This window comes from Protopterus annectens, chromosome 3.part1 (genome assembly GCF_019279795.1).
Source record: "Protopterus annectens isolate FY-2018-M chromosome 3.part1, PAN1.0, whole genome shotgun sequence".
NCBI lineage: Eukaryota > Metazoa > Chordata > Ceratodontiformes > Protopteridae > Protopterus > Protopterus annectens.
Window position 1 is genome coordinate 1109113310 of NC_056732.1, and position 12941 is coordinate 1109126250.

A 12941-nucleotide genomic window follows, 5' to 3' on the forward strand; every position below is an offset into this window, starting at 1 on the left:
GTCAAAGTCCCATGGAGGTAGGTGAAGGATCTTTTACTGGGGTTTATAATGAGAAAAATGCCTTTCAAGAAAGCTTTATATAACTTGGAAGAGGCCAAACAGAAACTTTTATTTTCTGTACGAAAATTTTATATGGCTGCCAACTGTAGTTTATTTGTAAAAAAAACTAGCTCCTCCTTTAAAGAGAGCAGCCAGAAAATCAAGAACAGCAGATACAGGGGCAGCAAAGGGCTCAACATTATTTCTTAATGCACAAACGGAAAATCTTTTCCATTTGCTTTTGTAAACGTTCTTGATGGTATCTTTTTGCAAGGATAATATAATGGTATGTACTAGGGAAGAAAGCCTGGGATGTCTGTCTATTACTGGAACTGGACAAACCATGCGGTTAGATCACGGGTTGGGATACTGGGATGACTCATCCCTGTGGGGTGTGAAAACTGCTCTCGAGTTGGGACTAGTATCCAGCAAGGATAGCGAAGATGAGACCAAAAGAAGGGGAACCACACATGGTGAGGCCAGTAGGGGGTAATGATGATGACTGAACTCCAACTAAATTGCTTTCTGTAGGAATTTGGGGATCAAGGGAAGTGGGGGATAAGTGTAAAGGAGACCAGATGGTCAAACGTGGACTAGAGCATCTTTTGGTGACTCCCCCTGAGAAGGGATCAGGGCAAAATGCCTGCTGCACTTGTTGTTGTGGGGGGGGGATGCAAAGAGGTTGCAACAAGTGTAGCCCCAACAATGGAACATTTCCTCCACCACTGATTTTTTGAGAGACCACTTCCTGAGGCATCAGAATGGATATGCCGAGTTTGTCCGCTAGTGCACTGGTTTCTCCGGAATATGTGCTGCAACTACAAAGCAGTTGGTGGAGATCGCCCATTGCCACACTCATACATAGCCTCCCAGCAGAGAGGGTAAGATCGGGGTTCTCCCTTGTTTGTTCATGTACAAGACTACAGACAAGTTGCCAGTCTGAATCGTAATAGTCCCTAGAAGAAGAGCATCTTGAAATCCCTGCAACGCTAATAGGTCTGCTCTCATCTCCAGGACATTGATATGCAAATTGGTCTCTAGGGGGGACCACACGCCTAGGACCATCCTTCCCCAAATAATGCCCCCCCACCCCAACTGGGAGGCATCTGTTATCACAGTGGCCACTGAGGATGGTAAAACAAAGGAATGACCTAGGTAAATGTTACCCGACTGGATCCATCAATGGATGTGGTGTTTGCAGATCAGTGTAAGCGTGACTGGAAAATATAGGGGTTTTCAAAGAATGGACTGTTGAACAGCTAGAAGCCACTGAAGAACACGCATACAGTAACATGCTAAATGAAGGAGGACTATTGCTGCTGCCACTGACACCAACGCTTGAAGAATGTATCTGGCTGGAGGAGACAGATGGGGCAAAATCTGATGAACCTGAGATCTGAGTGTGACTATGAGATGAGTAGGTAAACAGCCAATTTGTGTTGTCATGTTCGGGTGTGCACCAATAAACTGCAAGCTCTGTACTGTTGTCAGATTTGACTTGGTATAATTGATTGTTATTCCCACTGAGTGACAAATCTGGAGCAAATAGTCCCTGGATTGTTGAAGATGATGCATAAAGGGGGCAGTGAGGAGCCAATCATCTAGGTATGGAAACACTCAGAACCATTTTAGTCCCAATTATGCTGCCACCACTGCTATACATTTGGTGAATCCCCAGGGGGCTATGGTGAGTCTAAAGGACAGGGCTATATTGGTAATACTAGCTCCCAAACAAAAGCCTGATTGTTTTGATGTGATAGTACAGATCTATAGAGTACATCCAATCAGCCTTGAGAAGAAATGGCAGAATGGACTAGACCATGACCATTTGAAACTTCTTTTTCATGTACTGGTTCAGTTTGCTTAGATCCAAAATTGGTCTCAGGACCCCATCTTTTTGGGCACTAAAAAAAAGCGTGAGTAAGTTCTGAATCCTACTTGGTCTGGTGGGACCTCCTGGATGACTTGTCTAGTAGCTTTCAAATTTTTTGCGTTGCTGCCTTCCTCTGACTGGGTGGAACATCAGGAAGCTTCTTTCTTTTGTAGATTGGGAGGTGGGAAAAAGATGTGAAGGAATCTCTGGATATTATTTTTAGCACTGAGGTATCTTTTATTACAGTAGCCCAGCCATCTGGGTGCAAGGATAATTGTCTCCAGCTGCCTCCAGAGATAGACAATCAAGCAGCACTTCAGGAGCACTGATATGGCCTATCTGGAAATTTATCACAGAAAAGTACAGGATTCCATTGCTGCAGTCCTGACTATTGGGTATAGTCCGGCGTCAGTCGGGCAATACCAGAGCAGGGTACTAATGCGCTGACCGACGCCATATCCCTCAGTCTTTTTTGCCCCAGATGTCGACCCTTAAAAAAGACAAGTCAAAACATGTACAATATATACAACAATATATACAGCAATGGAATCCCGAACATCTACATTTATGGTAGGTACAAAACTGTACTATGTTCTTCGCCTTCCATTGCTGTCCTCCCTATTGGTGGGTAGAATCCCAAAGCGGAGCTGACAACATGCCTTGCAAAACAGCTGTGGCAAAACCAGCCCTAGACTTAGAGTAGATAGGAAGGTGATAATGCTTAGAGAAAGTATGCACTGAACTCCAAGTAGCTGCTTCCAAGATATCCCCTTAGAAATGCTGTTGAAGTGGCAGTAGCCCTAGTGGAAAGAGGACTAATCCGAGCTGGAAACTCTGTGCCATGTTGGGAATAACAAAATGCAATGCAAAGCCAATCCACCTAGAAATAGTTTGTTTTGATACAGGCTTGCCCTCAGAACTAAAAGCAAAAGATACAAACAACTGCTGAGACTGCCTAAAATCCTTATTCCTGCTTAAATAATATAACAATTGCCTGTGTACATCTAAAGTGTGCAAAATCTTTTCCCCTTTATTTTGAGGGTCTGCGCAAATGAATAGTTTGGTTTCTTATGGAAAATCAAAAGGGCTCTACTGCCATAAGGGCCTGCAACTCAGACACCCTTCTTGCAAAGCAGTCTTCCATGACAAGTATTTCAATTCAGCAGTAGCTGCAGGCTCAAAAGGTTGTAGAGTAAGTTTTTCCAACACAAAATTGAGATCCAATAATTCAGTAAGATATTGAAGAGCTACACTCAAATTAGGCTCAGAAATCTCCAAATTCAAAATCTCTTCCATTTTTCTGCATACACTTTCCTTGTACTAGGTCTTCTAGCTTCCATAATCACATTTAAAACTTGTTGAGGAAGTTGAGACCTGCTGTGTTTCAACACAGAACATGCCAAGCTGTTAGATGAAGAGAGGTAGCTTGACATGTTGCCGAGGCCAATCTGAGCTATCAAAATCATCCTTGGCCTGTCTTGTCTGACCTTTCAACTGAAAGACAGAGCATCCACTTTCCAAGCTGTGTGATGAAACCCCTTTGTGCAATACTTTGGCAGCTGGTGGTTTAGTGGAGAAAGCGAACAGATCTATGTCTGAAGATCCAGTTTCCACTGTGGGGATCCATGATTTTTGTGCTTAACACATCTCTGCTAGAGTTCTGTGCTCCTGGCAGAAACCTACCTGAAGAGTTAATTGCAGCTTTAGCTATCTCCCCATAAAATCATTGCTTGCTGATATGTAGATGCTGTAGTCTGGCAGGCCACTTGTCTTGTATCCACTTTCCATTTAGATGAGCTCCCCAAGCAATGTCGAGGGCATCTGTCGTTAAGATTGACTGACCTCTGGTTTGTTTGTCCGGGGTTAAAGGCCATCTGGGCTGCTGTATTCAGTCTCACACCCAAAAAACATGTCCTTTTTCTTGAGCCAGAATCAGGCAGTCGTCCAAGTAAGGATAGATTTGAATTTCTGAAGCCTGAGTAAGCTATCAGCTCGAAACCGCAGATACTTCCTGCAACTTAGCCTTATAGGCACATGAGAGTAAGCTTCTTTAATCTAGCCTATAGGTAAAAGCTGATAGATAAATCCAAATTGTCTCCCACGTTTCCTTTTTTTTTGAAAAGAGACAGTCTTCTCCCAAAGGAGAGCTGCCGTGAATCTGCTGGCTGGCAAAAAGAAAAGGTCAATCAAAACCACATTGCAAAGAATGCTTACCCACTTGTTCAGACACATGAACCAAATCCAGCAACTCTTAACAATACTTCAATTGTGAAAGGAGATAATTCTGATATTTTATTTAGCACTGAGAATTCAAAAATTCAAAGCTCAAGTGGAAGGGAAGTGGAAGAAGTCTCACCTTTCTTTCCCCCAAAGCCTCTTTATCAAGTTTCTGGGTCCGCCCTGGGACTCTTAAACAAATATTTATGAGCCGCACCCTAGAACCCTAATCATAGTAATCAAATCTTCTGCCATTTTAAGCATGTTTTTAGGTACAGATCCCCGAAAATGCTAGGAGAAGCCCCACTGAAACTGAACCCAGGCTCACTCCTGAAGTTTTTTCTTTAGAACAGAAGAGAGGCTCTAACTACCCCTGAAGAGAGAGGAGAGAAGAACCCCCTCAGCCTGGCCTACCTCCTCCTAGAGCATCCTGTAAGAGTATAGTTTCTGCCTATATCTCCACTTGGAAACTCCTGGCAACTGGGACAAAACCTCCGGGCCTTCTAAAGGGGACTGCCGTTCCTCAACCCCTAGCTCACAGTTTTTTCCTTGCGCTTCTTGGAGGCGGCGGCCGGAGCATCCGGGGGCATTTTATAATAATTGCAACGCAAAACACTAACCTGGCACAGTCTAACCTCTTAAATAGTGCGTTGTTGAAAAACTAGCACAAGAAAGGCAACCAACAACGTTACGTGCTCAAGGCTAAAACAAAGGGTATACACAAGATATGGATAATCCCCTATATCTGTTTAACATCCCTGATTTTTGTGGGCCTCCTCTGCCTCTAGGACAATGTCTACCATTAGAACTGCTTCCTCTGCCTCTGAAGAAGTTGCCTCCACATGGACTTTGGAAAGGTCCCTGAGATTTGCAAAAACACATTATCTTACCACCTCTTTGATTTCTAGACAATATTCATTGAGGGGTAGAAAACTCGATTCTCACAGCAGACGGGGTCTTTCCTTCTTGTTCACCGTGGGTAAATGTTTCTTTCACAGATGGACCAAACAAAGATGTTCCATAAAAGGGAGCATTGATGAAAGACATCTTGAAAGGCTCCACAATGTCACACAGACGTATTCAGGCAGGTCTCCTTAGGGCAATGCCTGAACTGGCCAACCATGAGGCATCTTCAGCTGTGTGAGAGATCAACCTCACTGACACACTGGAAATTGATAAGGTCAATTGAGATGATGACCTTTTGAAATCCTCTGCAGATGTGCACTCAGAGAATTTGACAGTTCTTTGGTCAAATCTCTCCGCAGCCTTGTAAAGTGTGCCAGATAGTTAGGGGACCTCAAGGCGAATGTCGCCAAGGCAAAGACTCAAGACTCACTTTCTGAATCTGTCCAGCATTCAAAACTCTGTTTGGCAGGTGGACAGACAGGCTCTGTTGTGCTAGCTCTTTTTTAGTGGCTGCTGCCACCACCACAGCATCTACAGGGACTCCTTTGATCCAATGAGGTTTATTTTTAGGGGGACCTAGGAATTTGTCAGGTCAATGTGGTATCGGCTCAACAGAATCTGGCTCCTTTCATGCCTGGTGCAGATCAATACACTCATGCAAAATCACAAAATGAGCACTGTATAAGAAAAAAACAAGAGTCACGAAAATGAATACCATCAGTTTAATCCTTCCTGGTACCTCGACTTATGTGCCAGGTGAGGGGGGGGGGGGGGTCAGGGTCATCCAAGAAGTAGATGGGCCACAACCAAAAGCTTCCAAAAATACTGACTCCGTCTCCTACTTTGGCAGAGAAAGCTTTCTATGCTCCAAAGGAGTTTTTGAGGTTTTACTGGGGATTTGGGCCCCTGATGTAGATGTAGTTGCGGGAGGAAGTAGAGCCTTAAGTATAAGTTTGCTGTGTCTATCAGCTAAAGCCCTTGTATTGAAGGCTGCACCCACTGAGCAGTTGGTGTTAAGATGAACTGCTCCAAGACAATATACGCACTTCTTGTGGGCATCCAAGTTATAGATTTTGTGCCCACAAGAAGTGCATTTTTTAAAGCCTGTCAGCTTGTCGGCCATGACAGCAGACAGAAAGGACGAGAAAGAGATACAAACAAAAACAACAGAAACACACTCCAAAGAAATATGGACACATTGAGTGCTAAACATTTTATTAACTCACAGAGCTTTCAAGTGCAAAAACCCTGAAGAAGGGTTTTTGTACCTGACGCACTGAAGAAGGGTTTTTGTACCAGAACACACTGAAGAAGGGTTTTTGTACCAGAACACATTGAAGAAGGGTTTTTGTACCTGAAAGCTCTGTGAGTTAATAATGTTTTTAGCACTCAATGTGTCTACATTTCTTTGGAGTTTGTTTCTGTGCTCTGAAATTGTATCTCCATAGACAGTTAACCTTAGTGCTGGTCTTGTTTGCTTTGTTGTATACAAAAAATCAAGACTTTTTTTTATTTTATAAGAAAATATTACCAGCAATGGTAATTAAGAATTACGCTGCACAAAAGTGTAGGAAGGACTGAAAGGGCATAGAAAGAATAAATTTATCAACTATGGTAAATTAAGAACATATTCCAAAATTATAGTAACTATTCTCCTAATGCGGAAAAGGGAAAATGGAAACTAAGAACAAGGTTGTAATAACACCAGATGGAAATTTTAGATAGGAAAACTAAACTTTCACTTACAAAGAGTTGAACTCAACAAAACACTGCGAGAGAAGGACCCTATATCTGAGCATGATGGTGGCAAAAGCGATCTGAGGTACTGAGGATGGACTAGGGTATTGTGGGTAGAGGAAGGAGCTTGAGAGTTGGATCCGAACTCTGAAGTATGTGGCGGAGTTGGATCCAAAGATCAGATCCATAACCCTTTTGTTGGGGAAGAATGAAAAGGACATCAGATCAATATTGTTTTGCATCCTAAGAAGCACAGTTTACTTGTGTTGTATACCATACGAAAAGGAAACAGGGTATTTACAATGCCTCAGCTTTCTTGCTAACTTACACACATGAAGATAGTCTCCCGACTGATTATATTATTCTTTTAAATGCATATATTCCTAAATTACCATACAATTACACACATGAATATTCACCTGATGATATAATCTTTTGAATGATGACAAAACTTGTAAACATTAAAAACCCTAAAAGAGTACTTTATCCCTCTTACCCAAAGACTCAACAACCCATTGTCCTTAAAATATTTATAGATATTTGTTTGAAACAGGTTCTCCCAAAGCTTTGTTATTCTGGTTCTGTATGGTAGTAGGTGGATGGTTATATGTGGCTGCACCAATGCCTGATAAGGCTTTCTCATCTATCACATGTTTAAAGGGAGGTCTAATTAGTGACAAATTACCACATCATCATTAAAAAATAGCAAATATGCCTGATCTCCTTAAATTAACATGGAATACAGTGGAGGGCAGTTACACCAACTGATAATTTTATATAATAAGGTGTCAAAGAATAATAATGCTCTGCTTTGTACCAGGAGCCTATAAATCTTTTTAAGACACCCCAGTGATGTTTCAGGGAATGCATGTAGAGCAAAACGCATTTTATTTACTGTCCCTTGAAGGAGGTGAAAACTTGTGCCAGTTTACAAACTGAAGATTAAAAGTACATGCTCTACTTTGGGAATGAGGACATTTAAATTGGCAATATTGTTTTTGTTTGTGTATGTGTAATCTGGATTTTGTATCATTGTATCATTAGAAAAACTTGTGCCAGTTTACAAATTGAAGATTAAAAGTACATGCTCTACTTTGGGAATGAGGACATTTAAGTTGGCAATATTGTTTTTGTTCGTGTATGTGTAATCGGGATTTTGTATCATTATCATGAATAGAAAATGTGATCTTGCGGTGGTGGTGCTGTGGTAGCGTTGTCACCTCACAGTTAGACGTTGCCCGTTCGATTCTCGGTTAGAGCATCTTCTGTGTGGCGACATGCGTGAATGGGCGTTCCTTTGTTGAAGGTTGTGCGTTAGGCCCGGCAAGCCAGTACGTAAAAATCTACTGCCAATCATTAGCGGACCAGACTTCCGCTGTGGCGACCACCAACTGGGAAAAGCCGAAAGACACAAACATCATGAATAGGCATCATGAATAGGAAATGTGCTTTGTGTTTCAGTTTCTAAAAGTAAATTAACCTAAGTGCAAATTTGGGTTAAGGAGAGCTGTTGTAGGTGAACTAGCATATTTTGAAAGGTGTCAATCTCTCTTTTATATGCATGCAGCTTAATTTTTTTTTTTTTTTTTTTTACTCAAGCCTAAACGTATACTTCCAGTTCTCACCCACACCTCCTTATGGCGTACAGAACTTTTTGGGTCTGGCTTCTTTAAGTGACTTACCAGCTAATAACAGGAAGTATTTGAAAGGGCAAGAAGTTATTAACAAAATAACACTAGCATTGTTAGTCTAGGATGTCTTGTGGAGAAGTTAATCTTTGCCACTTATTCATACTTTCATATTAATGTTCATATTTTCATAACTGAGAGACCTACATTTTACTGAGGTATATGGTGTGAAGCATCAAAGTGTGAGACAAGAAAATTCACTCAAATTGCTGGCTTACATTACACTATACTGGAAATGCTGCTAGCTAATTGTTAGTAATTATAAAAATAAACAATATTTCCATAAGCACTTAATACTTCAAAAAAAGAGACAAACTGTTGAATGACTAAGTGAAACCAAACACTTGCACTGTAAATTATACATCTTGAGAGATATTCAGTATTATTTGTATTGTTAATTATACAACTAAACATGTTTTCATATTTCTGTAAATATCTTAATATGCATGCACTTATAGAGAAATGTCTTGTAATGTGAAAGCTTATATCTGGTTAACAAAAATGTTCTAACAATATATGTCTAGGATGCATAATTTTCAAAAGATGAACATTTGTGAAAGTTTAGAAAAATATAATTTCGGGTCTGTGTGCATTTTAATAAATTACAGTATTTATAGAAAGACTACGAATGCATTGACTTATCACTGTAAAGAATATTTCTTACTGATACAAAAGCAATTTGTACAGTATTAATAGCTTTTATTGTTCACAAAACATGTACATTTGTTTACCTTGTTTTTTTTAAGTTTATCTTTTAGAAAATGCTCTGGAATGCAAGATGTGCGCGTAGGCTGCTATAAGCGTCACATTCCATATCACATAGGTGTCACTGAGTTAACACTCTAGTTAATGAGAAATTGAGTTCCATGTGTCAGTGAGTTTTTCCACTTTATTTACCTTTTTTCAGTTAAACATATATTTTAGTTTGGGTGATTGTTTTATATGAACTATAGAGCTCTAGAAGGGTGTCAGTAAATCTTTTTTGTGTGTGCAGTGTACTTTTTTAGGGAGTAGTGTAAATATGGTGGGTTTAGGAGAATTCCATAATTTTGATGATGATATGCCAATAGTGTGAGAAAAGCTGATGACATGAAAAGAGTGCAGATAAATAAAAATATATACTCAAACATACCAGATACTCTTCTTTCTCACACCCTTTATCTGGGGGTGGGGCCAGGAATGAGCATAAGATTGAGCAGTCACAGTTTTTTTTAATCAGTCTTTGTGGAACTCTGACTCTAAAAAGGGGGGAACGAATCTTAGGTGGCTATCTTATGTGCATGTTTCCTAGCTAGCTGTGGTGTCAAAGGATGACCTAGCAATTATTTTCAACTTATAATGATTTGCTAAGGTATTCAGGGATACCAAGATTAAAGAGCAGCACAACTATCATGCAAATGACATTATGGAAGGTCACAAATATAGAGACAGCTCTGATATAAATTGCTGGAGGATGACTCTGCTATACTTGTCATAACAAAAAACAGTGCAATTTGAAAGGCATTTTTTTGTTGTTGTTGCTGTTGCCTTAGAGACCTCTGGTAAAGTAAAAGGAACAGATACGTTTTTCTTATGATCTTTGTAAAGTTCACCTAGTACATGAACTGTCTATGCACATTCAGGTATGGAAAAGATGTACTCTTTTGTGATTACAACAGTGTAGAAAAAGGCAGATGAACTAATTAAATTTGTCTCTGTAGCCACCATAGGTATGAAAAATGGACTGGAACAGAAAAACACCTTTATGAAAAACTTAATAGGGAGTGTGGGATCGCAGATAAAGCATGCAACAGTCAGAAATCCACCTAACTGAGGTAACTTCCACTAGAAGTAATATTTTATGTCCACCTCTGAATTGTAGTGGGATAAAGCTCTGAGATTACTCATGTCTAATTAGCAACATGGACACTGGTTGACCAAGGCAGGAAGTTATGGGCTTGTCCATTCTGTGGGGACAAAAGCAACTTTGACAAATACCTGCAGGAGTACAGCTGAGCTGGCTGCAGTCAGAAGCTATCAGGCCCACACTGCTAAAGCAGAGAAACAGCAGATGAGGTAGCCTGTAGAAAGCTGCCGATAGGACAGAGTTATAGCTATGAAGCAGAAACCCATACTCCCCTCATAGATGGCAACAACACTCCTACTGTGCTGAGTCTTGCCCCCCCTCCCCCCCGCAGTGAACGGACTACAGCGTTTTAAACTCAGGAGAACAAATGGGTCAATCGAGAAAGATGTCTAATGAGCAAAAGGGATATAATATATACAAGATTGGCCTCTAATCAATCAACTGGTGCCGCAGGCAAAAGGGCTCCACAGTGCCCCCCCCCCCACACACACACACAGACCCACCCAGTGTCCTTATCCTGGTCTACCTACACCATCCAGATGACTTTTTTCTTCCTTTTATCACAGTTTGTCTTACTCTTTAGTTTTTTTCTGTATTCATTCCATGTATTTTTAAGAAAATTATTTACCACAAAAAATAAACAAATACTAGAAAAGTGTCCCTGCTAGAGAGGCGCCCTAGGCAGCTGCCTAGTTGGCCTATGCCTAAGGCCAGCTATGGAGATATATATATATATATATATATATATATATAAATTTACCCCAGGGATCACTGCAGTGGCTCTGCTCGACAGAGGTGCAGGGAACTAATGGCTCTGCTGGTCAGAGGCACAGGTAACTAATCTAAGGGGGTGGTGAAAGCCAACACACTCTGACTAGGCTTATAAATGCCCTTAGGCAGATAGCCTAGTACTTACCTATGAACCTATATCTGTGTGTACATAGAGTATTTTTAAAGAACAATAAAACAATAGCTTTTCCCAGCATAAACATCCCAAGACAGAACTGGGTCTACAGTAGGAGGCTGGAAGAAAACTGCCATGAGGAAGGTCCTTACAAACTTTAAATGTTTGCAGTCCTAACTTACATGGAAGCTAGAAACAGCAGTTAAAAATCTCTCTATTAGAAGAATATGTAATTGCCAGGAATACAAAGCTCTGACAGTTACCAAGGACCATAGTAAACTGGGAGAAGAAAAGGGGGCTGCAAGCATGGCAAAAGCGCAAACTGAAAATGTTTTCATTATGTCTCTGCAAGTTATCTAAGAGAAAGGCCACTGGGAAGGGTAAATGAGAGAATCTCCTCTGCTTGAGAATTCTTGAAACTAGTGAGTATGGGATCAGCAACCCATTAGCCCAGTGAGTGGGGGATCAAGAAGAGTTCTTCCAAAAAGATGAGTCAGCAAATGTCTGATAATGTAGAAGTTGAAATGGAAAAGCCAGAAGAAAGGGTATTAAAGAGCAGTTACAATTACTCACCCCCTGACACTTCACCCTTAAGAATAATTTTATAATCAGCAAAAGTGGAAGAAAGAAGGCATTCAGCAAACTTCTGGATCAAATCTCTGCCAGTCCATTACTGCTCTTCCCACTGGGGAGGAGAATAATGCCACAACTATCTCAAACATTTGCTACTTTTCGAGGAGACGCAGAAATTTCATGGATGGGCCAATCCCAATTTCTGATCATCATTTCGGTTGCTAAGGGACTTGATGATCATTCACAAAACATCAGTATCCACCTGTTCAGTCTTATCCACCAGGTACATGGATTCCTTTTGAATTTTAACTTCATAAAAGAGTGCCAGTTGCATACAGGGATAAAACGGTGACTAACTCCTGTGACCTGAATTTTATTAGTAGCACGGGCACTTACTGGCACTGGCAGGAGAGGATGAACATGGCCATCTTTGGGGGGGGGGGCACGTTTACTTAACATTTGTTTACTGGGAAAGTCCGACTGGGTCAGGAACCCATTTGCTGCAGAGGCCTGGGGAGAAAAGCTCCAAATGATGCATGAAAGTTAAGGCAATTTACATAAACAAGATAAAAAACATGTATTAAAGCACACATTAATAATAACTGAATACTAAATAAGTACAGAGAGGTAGATGCAATAATATGGACGGGTATTTATCTCGACAAGCAACTCCAAAGGGGTAAATCACACTCTGGGAACAATGGGAATGCACACTCACAGGGGAAAAGTATTGGAAATCTACTAAGAGCTGCAACATTGTGGAATCCACTGTTGCAGTGCTTGGAAAGGACTTGTCTCATCTTCATAGGTTCATAGGTTCTCATCAAATCTGGGTTTGACATTGGCATTTAACTTGGGGGGCTGCAATCGCTTGGTATAGATATCTCTCCTTTTGGGGGGGAGGGGGGTTCAAAATACTTGTGTGAAGCTTTAACTGCTGACTGGACCAAAGTCTTTATGCTGAATGACCACGATAATGGCCCCATCAAGCCACAGTGGAGGCATTTACTATGACAGTAGCTTATAGTAGAGGCAGTAAGCTAGACAACAGATTGGTAAGGACAGTCCACTAAAGCAGATATTTCTTCAGGTTGTGAAAATCTTCAGTACTGCATTCATGAGATCCGAGTCACTACACTACTGAACCTTAAAAGACTA

The 12941-nt window shown here is 40.9% G+C and overlaps 1 protein-coding gene across 11 annotated transcripts in view; it reads right to left on the reverse strand.

Annotated features, from left to right (window-relative positions):
• The window catches only part of PTK2 (protein tyrosine kinase 2), a 4250095-nt gene that overhangs the window by 3218304 nt on the left and 1018850 nt on the right, over positions 1-12941 (reverse strand). The window lies entirely within an intron of this gene.